The following is a 15,000-nucleotide window of genomic DNA, read 5'->3' as shown; positions in this document are numbered from 1 at the left end:
ATGGACAGAGACCTTAATGCCGTTCATTTCTTCTGTAACTTCTATCGATAAGAAAGTATCCGGTAATTTACTGAATGTCTTTAGGATCGAATATTTTCACTTTAAGCAGAATGTTTACGCTTTTTGGAATTTTTTTTTCTTTTATTATAAAAATACAATTACATCTTAGCAATTTACATTATATACGTAATTATTCTTTACAAAATACTGATATAAACTACATCGTTTTACATAGCTATAAATTAGCTCAATACAAATTAAATCAATTAATAAATATATATGCAATAAATTTTATTGTACAAAGGTTCTTAACTTATAATCTTATTAAATATTTAAGTAATTATCATAAATGTACTCTTTTGTAAATATCTTATTTAATTCTTTTTTTAAAGTATTCCTTATTAAATTTTTTGTTTTTAACATTCTATTTCTTATGAATATAAGTAAATTTGGGTCATCCGTTAACAGTCCTATAGATCGCCCATACCACACTCCTGCTAAAAAATCCGATATCAAAACCATTGCAGTATTTTCATACTTATTTCAAAGTCTAATTTCAAAATCTTAAGCAAACTGTTTGTCTTGATCTTACAACAATTTTTCAAAAGTGTCTTAAACCAGTATATTATTTGCTTTAGTGATGGACAGAAATAAATAAAATGCATATTATTTTCTACAGCACCACAAAATAGACATTTATTTTCATTTGTTAAATTCATGATGTACAACCTATCATTTGTATTTAGTATTTCATGTGTCTACCTATAAAGTATTTCCCTGCTGTTCTTATCAATATACTTGTTGTTTACATGTTTCCAAATCAAAGTCCAATTAAAAAGGGGATACAGTAGCTCTATCTTGGGTTTGTAATCTTCACAATTCATAAGCAACCAATAAGTTTTTTTATTTGATACATTTGGATAATTCTTTAAGCGATAGACTTTTCTATGAATATCAATCATCATGCTATAATATACAGGGATAAAAATAGTGCAATCTTTATATTCAATTTTGGTTTCAATTAGAAAAGTTGCCCGAATTTTACAGAAAAAATAAAGCATTTCATAACCAAAACATCCATTTATACAATTTTTCAGAAATGTATGGAACATTATGGCTTTTGATTTGCACAAAATATTAAATATTCCAACTCCCCCTTTTAATTTATCTAAAAACTTAGTTTTTCTTGTAATTGGTTCATAACTGCTATTCCACATATATTTATACAAACATCTCTGAATTCTTTGAGCACATGTATTTGGTATTGGATAAACATGTGATATATACCATGTTTTTGATAAAATCTTACAATTAATTACAATAGACTTTTGAAATATTGTCAGTCTCCTATTCTGAAAAATACCAACCATCTTGGTAATCTTATCTTCCAAAGAAGACCAGTTCAACTCAACACTTTTCTGATAATTATTAGTATGGTAAACTCCTAATACTTTACATGAATCCTGAAGAAACTGGTAGCCATTAATTGGCCATACCGTTCGGTTTTTCCAACATCCTATACCTAAAATTGAAGTCTTGCTTTTATTCAAAATGGCACCAGACGCTTTTTCATATTCGTTGATTACATTTATACATTCTAAAAGACCCTCGTCACGAGTTACAATAATAACAGAATCATCAGCATAACCAAAAACAGACACATTCAGTTGATTTGGTAATTTTAAGGAAGACTCTGAAAGCTGTCTTTTTATCATTCTGTAGAAAGGTTCTTGATACACAACAAATAACATCATGGATAATGGACATCCCTGCCTCACAGATTTTCTAATAAAAAATGGATTAGAGAGGTTGCCGTTTATGCTTACAACACTTTCAGCATCTTCATATAACATTTGTATCAACTGGATAAAACTACTGTCAAAACCAAATTTCTCTAATAGTGCAAATAAGAGTTCATGATCTACACGATCAAAAGCTTTTGACCAGTCTAAGTTTATCAAAGCTGCCTGCTTGTTATTTTCATTTGTGTAAACCATAATATCCCTCATTAAGACGTTTAAATTGATTATTGACCTATTTTCAAGACAGCTGAACTGTTCAGAGGATATAATTAAATTTAGTACATTTTTAAATCTGTTAGTTATTATTTTAGCTATGACTTTAAAATCTACATTTAGCATTGTTATTGGTCTCCAATTAATAATATGATCTAAGTCTCCTCCTTTCGGCGTGAGAGTAATGATTCCTTTATTTAGTTTTACAGCGGTCTTTTTCTTGAACACAAATTTCATTAGGCTTACAAAATCTTGCTTGATATCTTTCCAAAATGTCTTATAAAATTCTACGGGGAGACTGTCTATTCCTGGAATTTTCCCATTTTTCATCCCACGAATGGCTGCAAATACTTCAGACTCTGTCACATCTGCTGTTAATATATCATTTTCACTTTTGTCTATAACATTATTGATTAAATTGAGAAACATCTGTTGACTATGTTTATTACATTTTTCTCTTTTAAAGAGGTTTTCAAAATAGTCTCTTACATGCAAAATAATTGCATCGGGATTAACAATTTCGCTACCATCTTCTCTCCTAATCTTATTCAGAAAGGTTTTACTATTTTTTTCCTTCCCTAGTAGATAGGCTGACACTTGTTCTCCTTTTAATTTATCATCAACTTTGGCTCTTATTTTTATCCCTTCACATATTTCATCTTGAATACTATTTATTCTTAATTTTAATGAATTCACTAATGACATTTTCTCAGCATTCAAGGGCGATTTCCTAATTTCCTCTTTTAACTGATAATTCAGTAAACTAAGTAGTCCGTATCTCTCCCGATTAATTTGCTTAGAACAACTTAAAAAAAAGGATTTTAGTTGTTCTTTTGCAAAGTCCCACCAACATTTAATATCTTCAAATTTGCCTTTCTTATTTCTAATCTCAGACCAAGCCATCATGAAATTTTCTTTAACTAAATCGTTATTCAAAATATTACAATTGAGTTTCCAATACCCTTTACCTAATGACATAACATTCTCCAATTTTATTGTTAGTTTGATTATGGAATGGTCAGACCAGCTTACAGGTATATTTCGAATATCACTTACGTGATTTTGCAAATCTCTTACATAAAATCTATCTAACCTTGAGCCATAGTTTTCCCTAATATATGTAAACTCTACATGATGGTTTAGGAGAAACCAAGCGTCTTTCAATTTCAAATTATTTCTAAGGCACACAAGAGATTTAGATAAAAGGCAACTATCTGAATTTGAACAATCCCTCATACTAGTAATGGAGTTCCAATCTCCACCCAAAATAATGTTACTTATATTATTTCGCAAGAAATACATAATATCTTTACAAAAGAGCTGTTCTCTTTCTTTCTTTTTGCTACTTCCAGCTGGGGCATTTACATTCAGTAGCTGAATGTGAACATTTGAACAGACACAATTAACACTCAATAAATGACCATTTATATAATTTTCTACATTCAGGACATCCAGATTTGATGATTTTCGTATAAAGATAGCAAGTCCCCCTTTATGATATTGTGTATAATTTATCAATATCTTACAAAATTTTTCTATGTACTCTAGTTTCCCTTCAGTTTTTATATTGTGTTCTTGAATAAAAATTATATCTAGTTTGTATAAAAACATTAAACTTATCAATTTGATTTGCTTATTTATACAATTAAGTCCATTGGCATTAACTGTCGCTATATTTAATGTGGATGAAATGAATTTAATAGAAATTAAAGATAAATTCTTTTATACACTAAAATTAACATGGTTTATGCTTCTTTGGACATTTTTCTGTTTCGTTATCTGAGGTTGAACTTCTATGATCCACATCCATGCTCTGGGTCTGGTCCTTTTTTTAAGTTATCTTCAGCTTATTGGCTCCATCTTGTTCCGTATACCAGTTTCCTGTTCCTTTGTCGGTGATACAACGATGCTCCTCCTGGGGAATCGATTCTCTGGGCCGCACGCTCGTCTCTTCATGGTGGCTAAGTTTGTTTCCACTAACCATATCTTCATTTTCCGTCAATTCGTCACTTTCCATCGATACCTGGTGAACTTCCGCCTGGATTGTTGCAGTTTTCATTTCACTGGTTCCTATTTCCTGTGATAATCCATGTTCCTGGGGTTCGTCAATTATTTCCTGGTCAATTTCAGCCAAGCAGTTTCCATCATCTTCATTTTCTGATCCTCTCTCAAGAGGTTCTTCCCTTAAGTAATCAAAACTTTTATCTGTTTCGACATTCTCTTCTCCCAGAACTGCCTCAGACTGAATATTAGTTTCTCTATCCAAAGTGTCGTCTTTGCCAGATACCGTTGCCGTAGTCTCACTGTTCTTTGTTTTTGTTTTCACTGAATTCCTCTTCTGGTCAGGAACCATGACAGGGAAATCTTCCTCGTTAAACCTGGGTCTCGTACTTTCTAATGGACAATCTTTCACCTCATGCCCAACCTCTTTGCGCCTAAAACATGTTCGTTGCTGTCCATTATACAACACAGTTAGTGTGTACCCCATTACTGTAATAGATGAGGGAACGTTTTCTTTTAATCTCATTTTCGCTGTCCGTACTCCTGATAAGTAACCTTTTAATGGCCCTTCAACATACCTGTTACGTCGTATTCCTTCTACTTTTCCATACTTTGATAATACTGAATTTAACACTTCATCTTCAAGTTCAAATGTAGCATTCCTTATAGACACATATGTAATAGAGGAACTTAAATTTACAATTTTTACCTGTCCACATTTCGCAGAGCTTATTTCTTTGTCTTCGAACTGTTTCATAATGTCAGGAAACACTTCCGGTGTCACTTTAACGATAACTCTATTCCTATTCATCATTTGCACGCCTATTATAGTACTAGGATTCAATTTCATGCAGGAAAATAACATATCGCTCACAATTTCCATAGATGGGTAAGCAGAAAACTGCAACCCAAAAGAGTCCTTTCTCTTGAATGCCGTTGAACGATACATCATTTTGTCCAAATTAGTAACAAAATTTCTCAAAAGATGGCACCACCGTCGCTCAAAAACGTGTAGAGGTTCCCCCCTAGGGATGGCTAGGGGGTACCTTAAACACTAGCACGCCTATGTGAAACCTTGCACTATATTTTGTCTATGGGAGATAATTCTCTCACTGTCTATATATACCACAAATCACTGCATGTATTGGCGCGCTACTGTCTTAAGCACACATTTGAGTATGAGTTGTTTTCAGATGTATTTAAATGGATTAACTGAATACATCTTAATAGTTTTTAAGTTTTATTCTATAAAACAACAGAGTTAAACATCTCCATCACTGGAGGAAGCTGTGTTGGTCCAGATGACCAATTCTGGTGAAGTTTAGATATGAACTGAATAAATTATCGATATCACAGATATCGTATGCTTGGTTTAATTTAGCCACGTGACGGAATCGGAAGACACCTGCATCCGGTGACGTCACAAACTTTCACACGAGGAGACAATGTGTTGACGTTAAGAAAGAATGTCAATTTGCCGAGGTTTGCATTATACGTCCTGTTTACAATTTGGATGACTACAGCAAATCCCAGGGTTAGCTCTTCCAACCAACATGACATATTACGTCATTTGTTTTAAACATGTAATATTAACTATTCTAATCATTACATTAGCTCGGCCAGGTATCTCAATTTTTTTTTTTTTTTTTTTTTTTTTTTTTTTTTTTTTTTTTTTTTTTTTTTTTTTTTTTTTTTTACAAAAATTTAACAACAAGCCGAAACATGGTTATTAGGTGTGACTGGACATACGCATTATTCTTTGTTTAACTTTAGCCATAAACAACTGAGGACGAATGTCCAAATAGGCACATTAAAAAATAATAACAATAATGCATACAAAAAAGATATTACCAAAGCAAAAAGAAAAATGCATGATAAAACCAAGATCATATATATGGTACATTGCTAGCAAATGATTACATGGTACCAAAAAACAAAATAAATTCTGACTTACATATGATTCGGTAACTTGATAAAGAACAATTGTTACCTTTGTCAGAAACAAGATACTCAATTTTTAGTGCACAAACACGAATTCCTGGTACGTACACGTACCACGGTTTCGTACATATATATATATTTATATATAGGGCTGATGTATTTTATTAGATGCCCATAGATTCTGTTATATATTTTATTATATTTTTTTTTCTCTCTTTTCTTTTTTAACATTCCGGCTTATATATTTTTATTAGATGCCGAGAGAAAAAAATGATTTATATCCTTTTTTATTTTATTTATTTTTTAAATGTTGTTTTTAAATGTATTTTTAACAATGCAAATGTAGAGAATTTCTTTAATTACATATTACTAGCGTACTAATCAGCTTTTCATACAAACATCTTCCCGACAAATTACTCCCTTAGCGAATGAGGTAGCCACTCAAACAGCTTTGAACTGGATTAAATAGGGGATATTGTCAGGGCTATGCAACTCATTCCTTTTTAGCTGCTTGCTGTGCCGTAACCTACGCCAAACAAGGATGTTCACGGCGATAAATATCACCGCCGTGAAACACAAAACAGCCAGTAGTATGGGGTGAAGAATTTCTTTATAAGTCGGTGACAGGTGGTCCTTTTCGGTAAGTTTCATCAACCGCTTTGCCACATTTCCGTTGTATGGGAGAGGAAGTGCTGGCATTGTAGAGGTCCACGTGAAGTTCGCGAAGTAGACTCGTTCTCTGATGATTGTCCGTAGACCAGTCACCATGGAATTCGGGGAAGTCCCGATACAACCATCTGCTGCGACGAAGATGTGGGTGAAGGATGTGGATCCGTCAGGGCATGATACATTGAAGCCGTCCTTGTCGTATCGTATCCACGAGCCATTATTCAGTCTGCAATTGAATTCCTTATTGTCAAAGGGATAAAGCTTATCCAGACAATTTTCACTTGTATGGGAGAGAGCACCGTCTAGCACTATACCTAACTCGCATGAATCCATTAAGTTTTTACGGAATTCAAATGAGTCAGCTGTACATATTTTTCTATCCATTGCGTCTGAACAGTGAGTTAATTGATTTAAGTCTTTAATGACCGTATATGTTTCCTTGTCTGGGGAAATCAATACGTGTCCTGTCAAACTGGATATTACTGGATTTGAGTGATTCGTCATGAAAGTCGGAAATGGTGATATCCTGTAAGATTGCCAGGCATCAGAAGAATCAAAGGGAATTGTAATCCTAATCTTGTTATTATCTACGTTTACTGTAATTAGGCTGTAATAAAATTCTAACCTATGTTCGTCTAACAAAGGAACATAGCCTAGTTTATCTCTTCCGTTCTCCAGAACTAATTTTAAGTAACGTATAGGCAAGAAATGTGGCGACAATACACCTTTAGTTGCTAACGTGATAGCTTCTACATAATCCTTGGATTTCTCAATGAAATGTGCAATTCTGTTATGTATGTGATCTATCTTTGAATCATAATACGTTAATGTTGCCAACAAATCCTGTACTTCCATAATTTGAACGATATTATCTGAATGTTCATTTAATAAATCCATAATTTTATTGATTGAAGCTAACTGATCCCTTAGTTCTGACATAATCAATTCATCTTTATGAGTCAAGAACTCAATTTTCTTATTTTGATTACTAATTTTAAGACGATTGGAAATTCCTAAACCTAAACTTGCAACAGACCCAAAGATGCTTAATGCAGCATAAATGAACGGATTCCGTCTTTCTTTATGTTCGTGTCTTACAGTCCACATCAAAAGGTCATAAGCCAAAGATCCTGTCTCGCCAGTCTTATTTTTCAAGTCATCAGATAGCATCTCTGCAACTTTTAATGTTGATCCAAGCAAACTCTTAGTAGTCAAATGAAAATGTCTTCTATGCAACTCATCCAATGATGCAGAAAACCTTGAAATGGCGGTTCTTAAGCTAGTGACATCATTCTCTTGAAGAAAAATTGCTTGCATATGCACTTCGACTATTACGTTGGTTGATGTAATAAAAATGTCTTCTTGTCTTTCAACTATATTGCCATATTTAAAATATATATTTTTAGTCTTAGAACTCATCCCATACGAGAAATATGTCTGAGCGAACAATATCACTCCCAACAACAAAAAATTCATCTTGGAAACCTGTAACGAGAAAGAATATATGTAATTACTCTTGTATTAAAAAGAAAACTTTTAATCACATAAAACAAAATTTTCCCTCACTTCTTTTCCTCCCTTTTCTTTTTAATTTCTTATGTGAGCCAATGGTACTATTCTCTCATCCGTGGGTTGGGCTACGTTTTGAATTCTAAACCTATTGGCCGTTAATGTTTCCAAAATGTTAAATGGGCCTTCAAACTTAGGTGTTAATTTATAGTTGAGCCCTTTTCTGACATTGATTTGAATATAGATGTTATCACCCACGGTATATGTTTTAGTTGGTTTCGCTATCTTATCATGATTCCTTTTCATTATGATTTGTGATTCTTCTAAATTCTTTCGAAGGATATCATATCGACTTATACTTGCATTTATACATTCTTTTAAAGGATTTGATAGATTAGTTGTAGGCGTTAATACATGGAAAGGTGTTCTAACTGGGGTACCATACAATGCTTCATGCGGTGACATTTTAATTGATATATGATATGAATGATTCAGAGTACTCAGTGCCGCCGGTATTGCAATATCCCAGTTGGGGTCTGACCCCCCTAGTGTTACCCTCAATATATTTAATATCTTCCTATTTGCTCTTTCCACTAGCCCATTCGACTGTGGGTGATATATCATGGTATTAATCTTCTTTATGTTGAGGAATTCACACAATGAGGTAAGAAAGTGATTATTAAATTCACCACCCGAGTCTGAGATTATCATGTGTGGAATTCCATGTTTACAAATGTAACACTCGTAAAACTTCCTAACGCATTCAATCGCAGTTTTAGTTTTAAGCGCTATTAGTTCTGTATATCGAGTTAAAGCATCTATAATTACTAAGAGGTGCTTATTTCCTCTGTCTGACTCGTAAAATCCTGTTAACAAATCTAAATGTATTCTTTCAAAAGGTTGATTGGGCACAGGATAAGCTCCTAGGCTGACAGGTGTTTTCGTATGCCCTTTGTTTTCCTGACATGTGCGACAATTAGCTATGTGTCTTTTTATATCTGTAAGCATTGTATGCCAATAAAACAATGATTAGGCTTTCTGTGACATTAATGAGAACCCAGGGTGTCCATGTAATGGATTTGAATGCAACCAATTCAGGACAGTGGAAATAAGTGAGTTTGGTACTACTACCTGGTCGTTAGTTACATGTGGTGTATTGCGGGTTTTCCTTGTCACAGTCCTACACAGAATATTATCTTTGATTATATAATTCTGCTGCTTATACTTTATATATTCCTTATCTTTATGATTGCCTTTCAAAGCATTTATAATTGTTTCTATTTTCTGATCTTTTCTTTGCTCAGTCTGTAACAATTCAGCACTCCAGCCTAAATCTTCTTGTTCAGATATTGTTTTTACAATAGGCATGGATGTTGATATATCTATTAATTCAGCTAAAGGCTCCGTACAAGATGACACGGGGTTGCGTGATAATGCATCCGCAATGATATTTGCTTTCCCAGGTAAATACCCGATTCTTGCGCCAAAATCTTGAATGATCAAATGCCACCGAGTTCGTTTAGGGCTGTGATTGAAGCCTTTAAAGAACTCTGTTAGTGGTTTATGGTCAGTAAGAACCTTAACGGGATAACCGTAAATTATGAACTTAAAATGCACTAGCGAATTAACAATAGCTAATCCTTCCTTGTCTATTACTGCATACTTACTTTCGGAAGTTCTCAATTTTCGAGAATAGAAAGCTATCGGGAAAAATTGTTTATCATATTGCTGAAGCAATACCCCTCCTACTCCTAAGTCTGAGGCGTCTGTTGCAATGAAGAATTCCTTACCGAAGTCAGGAAATTTTAAGATAGGAGAACTACACAGTTCATCTTTCAAAGTATTAAACGCCTGTTGATGTTGCTCAGACCATATGAAATCTACGCCCTTCTTCGTAAGATCAGTTAAAGGAGCGGCTATTATTGAATAGTTGCGTATAAAACGCCTGTAATATCCACTACAACCCAGAAATTGCTGTATTCCCTTGACATTAGTAGGTATGGGAAAATTACGTATAGCCGACACCTTATCATGGACTACTTTAAGACCTTGGCTTGACACCATGAAACCCAAATATATCAATTCTGTTTTGAAAAATTCACACTTACTAATCTTTACCCTTAAGTTATGTTGTCTTAATCTCTGTAGTACTAGTTCTAACTTACGTAGATGTTCTTCTAAGGTGTTGGAAAAGATTACAAGATCATCCATATAGGCATGCAATATATCCCCTAACAAGTCTCCAAACACTGTGTTAATCATTCTTGTAAATGTTATAGGAGCACAACGTAAACCAAAAGGCATCCGCAAAAATTCATAATGTCCCTGGCTGTGCTGAAGGCTGTGTATGGGATACTATCTTCTTCTAATGATATCTGGTGAAAGCCTTTAAGTAAGTCCAAACTGGTAAAATATTTATTCTGACCTAACAAAGACAAAATATCGTCAGTACATGGCACTGGGAATCGATCAGGGATCGTTTCCTCGTTTAGACGACGAAAGTCGACGCAGATACGCCATGTTCGATCTTTTTTCGGTACAACTATTAAAGGAAAATTATAAGGGCTATTTGATTTTTTAATGACTCCTTCCTCTAACATTTTACCTACTTCATCATTTATTTCATTCTGGAATTTCATAGGGAGTCTGTACGAGGGTACATATATAATTTTCTGCTTGTCTTTTAACCTTATTTGATGCTCGATCACATCTGTTTTTCCTAAGGATCCATCCGTAGTGGAAAAGACATCTGTATATTTAGTTAAAAGTTCAAAAATTTTCTGCTGAATTTCTTCGTCTTGAATGTCCTTACTGATTTTATTTTTAATAGATCGCAAAAGGGATTCATCCGCAACTGATTGAGAGTGATTGATTTCAGCAACGGTAAGAATACGATGTTTATAAACTTCTACATCCAAGATGTGTTGATTTTTGTGAATTACTAAAGTGTTATTTAAATGATTACAGACTTCGATATTACATTGCTGATGTGAGCCTACTGTATAAATAGCTTGTGTGACAGACAATCCGTTAGGTTTCAAAGTATCGGAAAGGATTAATATTTCAGATCCCGGTAGTGTTTTCTTTATTTGCACTATTAAATTCGAAGATATGTTTGGTTCGATAGATTGCGTGCAAGATGATATTACGGGTGAACGAGAATTCTGCTGGGTCGCGTATATTATTTCTTTATTAGTGAGACAAGTTATTGGTTCTTCAACGTACGTTACGGTTACATTTGTCGTCTCCTTTTTATCCAAAACTGACTTTAAGGTATTAGAAGACTTATAGAATTTCCCTTTGATATACACGCCGTGCTTGGCAGGAGCTAAGATAATGTTTTGATTTCCCATAGATGGGTATCCTATAATTACAGCTGGATACATATTAATGTTTTTTACAACAACAAATGTATCGGCAAACGTGCGATTACCGACTCTGAACTGAATATGAGTTATGCCTATGACGTTTAATTCATTATTTCCTATACCTGAAAGTCTAATTCCTGATTTTTCAATCGGAAAGTTCGAAAACAACAAATGATGCGTCTTCAAATCCATAATATTACGTGGACTACCAGAGTCAAAAAATAACGTAAAGGATTTGTGTTCTAAATTTACAGCATATAAGGTTGGCCGTAACTCATTTTGGCTTATCATTGTATGAATTCGTTGCAAATCTACGGGAGCATGCACTGTTTTACTTAATTCAGCCGTGTGTTTCATAGGAAAATCTATTGTCTCACAATTATCTGATAAAACATTAAATTGATTATTCAATACTATTGATGTTGACATGAATGACCTTGACCCAACATCACTCTCTTCCCCTCTAGAGTTAACTATGTGGTATTTGCTTTGCTCTGCACATTCTGAAAATTAGACTGACTTTGCGAGGTCTGGTTTGACGGCCCAGGCTCAGCGATATTTGAAGAAGTGTTTGTTTGTTTCGGACTCTGAACTGCATTGACATTATGTTGTTTCTTCTTATTGTTAAAATGAGGATTTTTCTTTTTATTTCCATATGGAACTGACTGTGGAATTGACTGTGTATTTCTAGGATATTGTTGTGTCTTACGCGCGTAACATTGACTATAAGAATGTGATGCTGTGTTGTGAACTGAGCAAAATTTCGTTCTACAGTCTGCGCTTATGTGACCTTGACGTTTGCAGTTGTAACACGTCACTCCCGCTACTGGACTGTTAATTACGTTCACTGTTTGTGGTTTTGTTTCATTCTTAGCAAAAACTTGAGTTAACACGGGATCGAGATCTGGACACTTGGACATGTGTTTCTTTATCTGTTTATAGACATCCAATTCCGTACTTGCAGGCATTAACTTCTTATCAAAGCACCGCACTAAAGCTTCAGGCAACATAAGTGTCATGCAAGTTAAATACATTAATCGTAAAAAATCTTTCACGGAGATATTATCGTTAGTAACCCAAGTGGAATTACCTAAAATGTCCTGATATTCGTTAAGCCTATCAGCTATGAGAGCTGCTCTCTCAATAACATTAAGCCGATTCATAGTGGCTTGATTAAGTGTATTTCGTAACGTTAACACTACATCCAAGGCTTCCTCACCCCCATAAATCACGCGTAACCTAACTTTGAAATCATCCCAAGTAACTGCTTCCTGAAATGAAACACCTCTTAAATACGCACTCGCATCCCCCTTAGAAAAATCTATAAAACTTTTAGCTTCTTGTAATTGTACAAAAGGATCTACGATTTGTTTGGCATTTAAATGGGCATCAACGGATGAAATCCATGACTCCACATTTTGTGGCAAGAACCCGTTGACCCGACCTTGAAAAGGAAGGATTGCTGACCTGGCATTTACAAGCGTCACAATTGGAGGAGGATTAGCCTGGCCTACACCACTAGGTCCAGGGGTAGGGCTAACAGGAGGAGCCATGACTGCTGTATTTTTTGTTTTCTATCTCTTTGACCCCTTTCAATTCTATCAAAATATCTATATGAGTACAGACGGCCACTGCGTAAACGCATACGTATAATAAAATTCCCCCAACAATGTTACTAATCCCAAAACATTTCCCCCCAAGAGTTTCTGAAAGAAAAAGGAATTAGCACAAAGAAAAAAAAATTCTAAATGAGAATTCGGAGTTTCTTATAACAAAGTTTAGGAATTCACTCACCCCAGTAATAATTGACTACCGACTTGTGATAACTACACTTCACTGCCCAAACTGAAATGAACACAAAATATCTGTACTTAGCTTATATATGAAGTCGACACGTCCTCTCTCTCTCTCTCTCTCTCTCTTGATGTTTTGTTAGCGATGTCGCGTTCTAGTTTCTTGTTGAATGTAGTTCTTCCTGGATATGTCTTGCAATTGTTGAACGCCAGTCCTTGGGTTTCCTAGGATGTTGATTGAAGATTCAGGTTGTATACTAACATATGTTGATGTTAGCTTTTCCGTTGGACTTAGTCAAAATTGTAGATTCTTGTAGATAATGTTGAGTTCTTGAAGATCTTTCTCAGGTTTTACAGCTTTTATTTTGAAGTCTTGAAGATCTTTCTCTGGTTTTACAGCTTTTATGTTGAAGTCTTGAAGATATTTCTCTGGTTTTACAGCTATTATTTTGAAGTCTTGAAGATTTTTCTCTAATTCTTAGAGTTTAACCGCTGTCTTAGAGTTTAATCGCTGTCTTAGAGTTTAATCGCTGTCTTAGAGTTTAATCGCTGCCACCATTTATTGGCGCGCTACTGTCTTAAGCACACATTTGAGTATGAGTTGTTTTCAGATGTATTTAAATGGATTAACTGAATACATCTTAATAGTTTTTAAGTTTTATTCTATAAAACAACAGAGTTAAACATCTCCATCACTGGAGGAAGCTGTGTTGGTCCAGATGACCAATTCTGGTGAAGTTTAGATATCAACTGAATAAATTATCGATATCACAGATATCGTATGCTTGGTTTAATTTAGCCACGTGACGGAATCGGAAGACACCTGCATCCGGTGACGTCACAAACTTTCACACGAGGAGACAATGTGTTGACGTTAAGAAAGAATGTCAATTTGCCGAGGTTTGCATTATACGTCCTGTTTACAATTTGGATGACTACAGCAAATCCCAGGGTTAGCTCTTCCAACCAACATGACATATTACGTCATTTGTTTTAAACATGTAATATTAACTATTCTAATCATTACACATGTTCATAAACCTCTCACCTCATTTCCATTCAGTTAACAACTCAGATTCCAAAGAAAATCGGCGAAAACTTGAGGTGTATCTCCGACAACACTTTGTTTACTTCGCTCTTCTTCTTCTTCTCCCATTTTTGGAAATTTGTCTGAATATTGTGGAAAATTTTCCGCTAAATTTAATTACTCACAGGTTATAAGAGACTCCAAGAAAGGTTTTAATGGCTAATAATTGTTTTAGGCAATCCAAATGAACAAGGATAGGGGATTGGATTGGGAAAGGAATAGGAAAGTGGGATAGACTGGGGAGGTATCTGTGCCTTATTTTTGTAGTGGAAGCACACTGAATATCATAATCTATGAAACTTTTATTTCTGTTGTTGTTGACATACTCTAGGCTTATCTCCCCCTTTTCATTAGCTATTTTAGTGGTGCTTCTCACCTAACTGATTTTTCTTCATATAATTTTCATTCCATACATTAGCGATTAATATGATCTCTACTAAATCAGTTCAACAATATTGCTTTACCTTTTGTACTGATAGTAGTGAAGTTAGACTTTTTTTTTTTTTAATTCTCGGTTTATTCTATAGATATTGCATTGGCATCACTTGTGAGTTTCCTGTCCTCATCAGAGTTGCATAGTTTCACAATACGACAATTCACCTAATTTAAAATCATAT

The sequence above is a fragment of the Palaemon carinicauda genome, chromosome 7 (assembly GCF_036898095.1).
Source record: "Palaemon carinicauda isolate YSFRI2023 chromosome 7, ASM3689809v2, whole genome shotgun sequence".
NCBI classification, from domain to species: Eukaryota; Metazoa; Arthropoda; class Malacostraca; order Decapoda; family Palaemonidae; genus Palaemon; species Palaemon carinicauda.
This window is presented reverse-complemented; position numbering follows the sequence as displayed.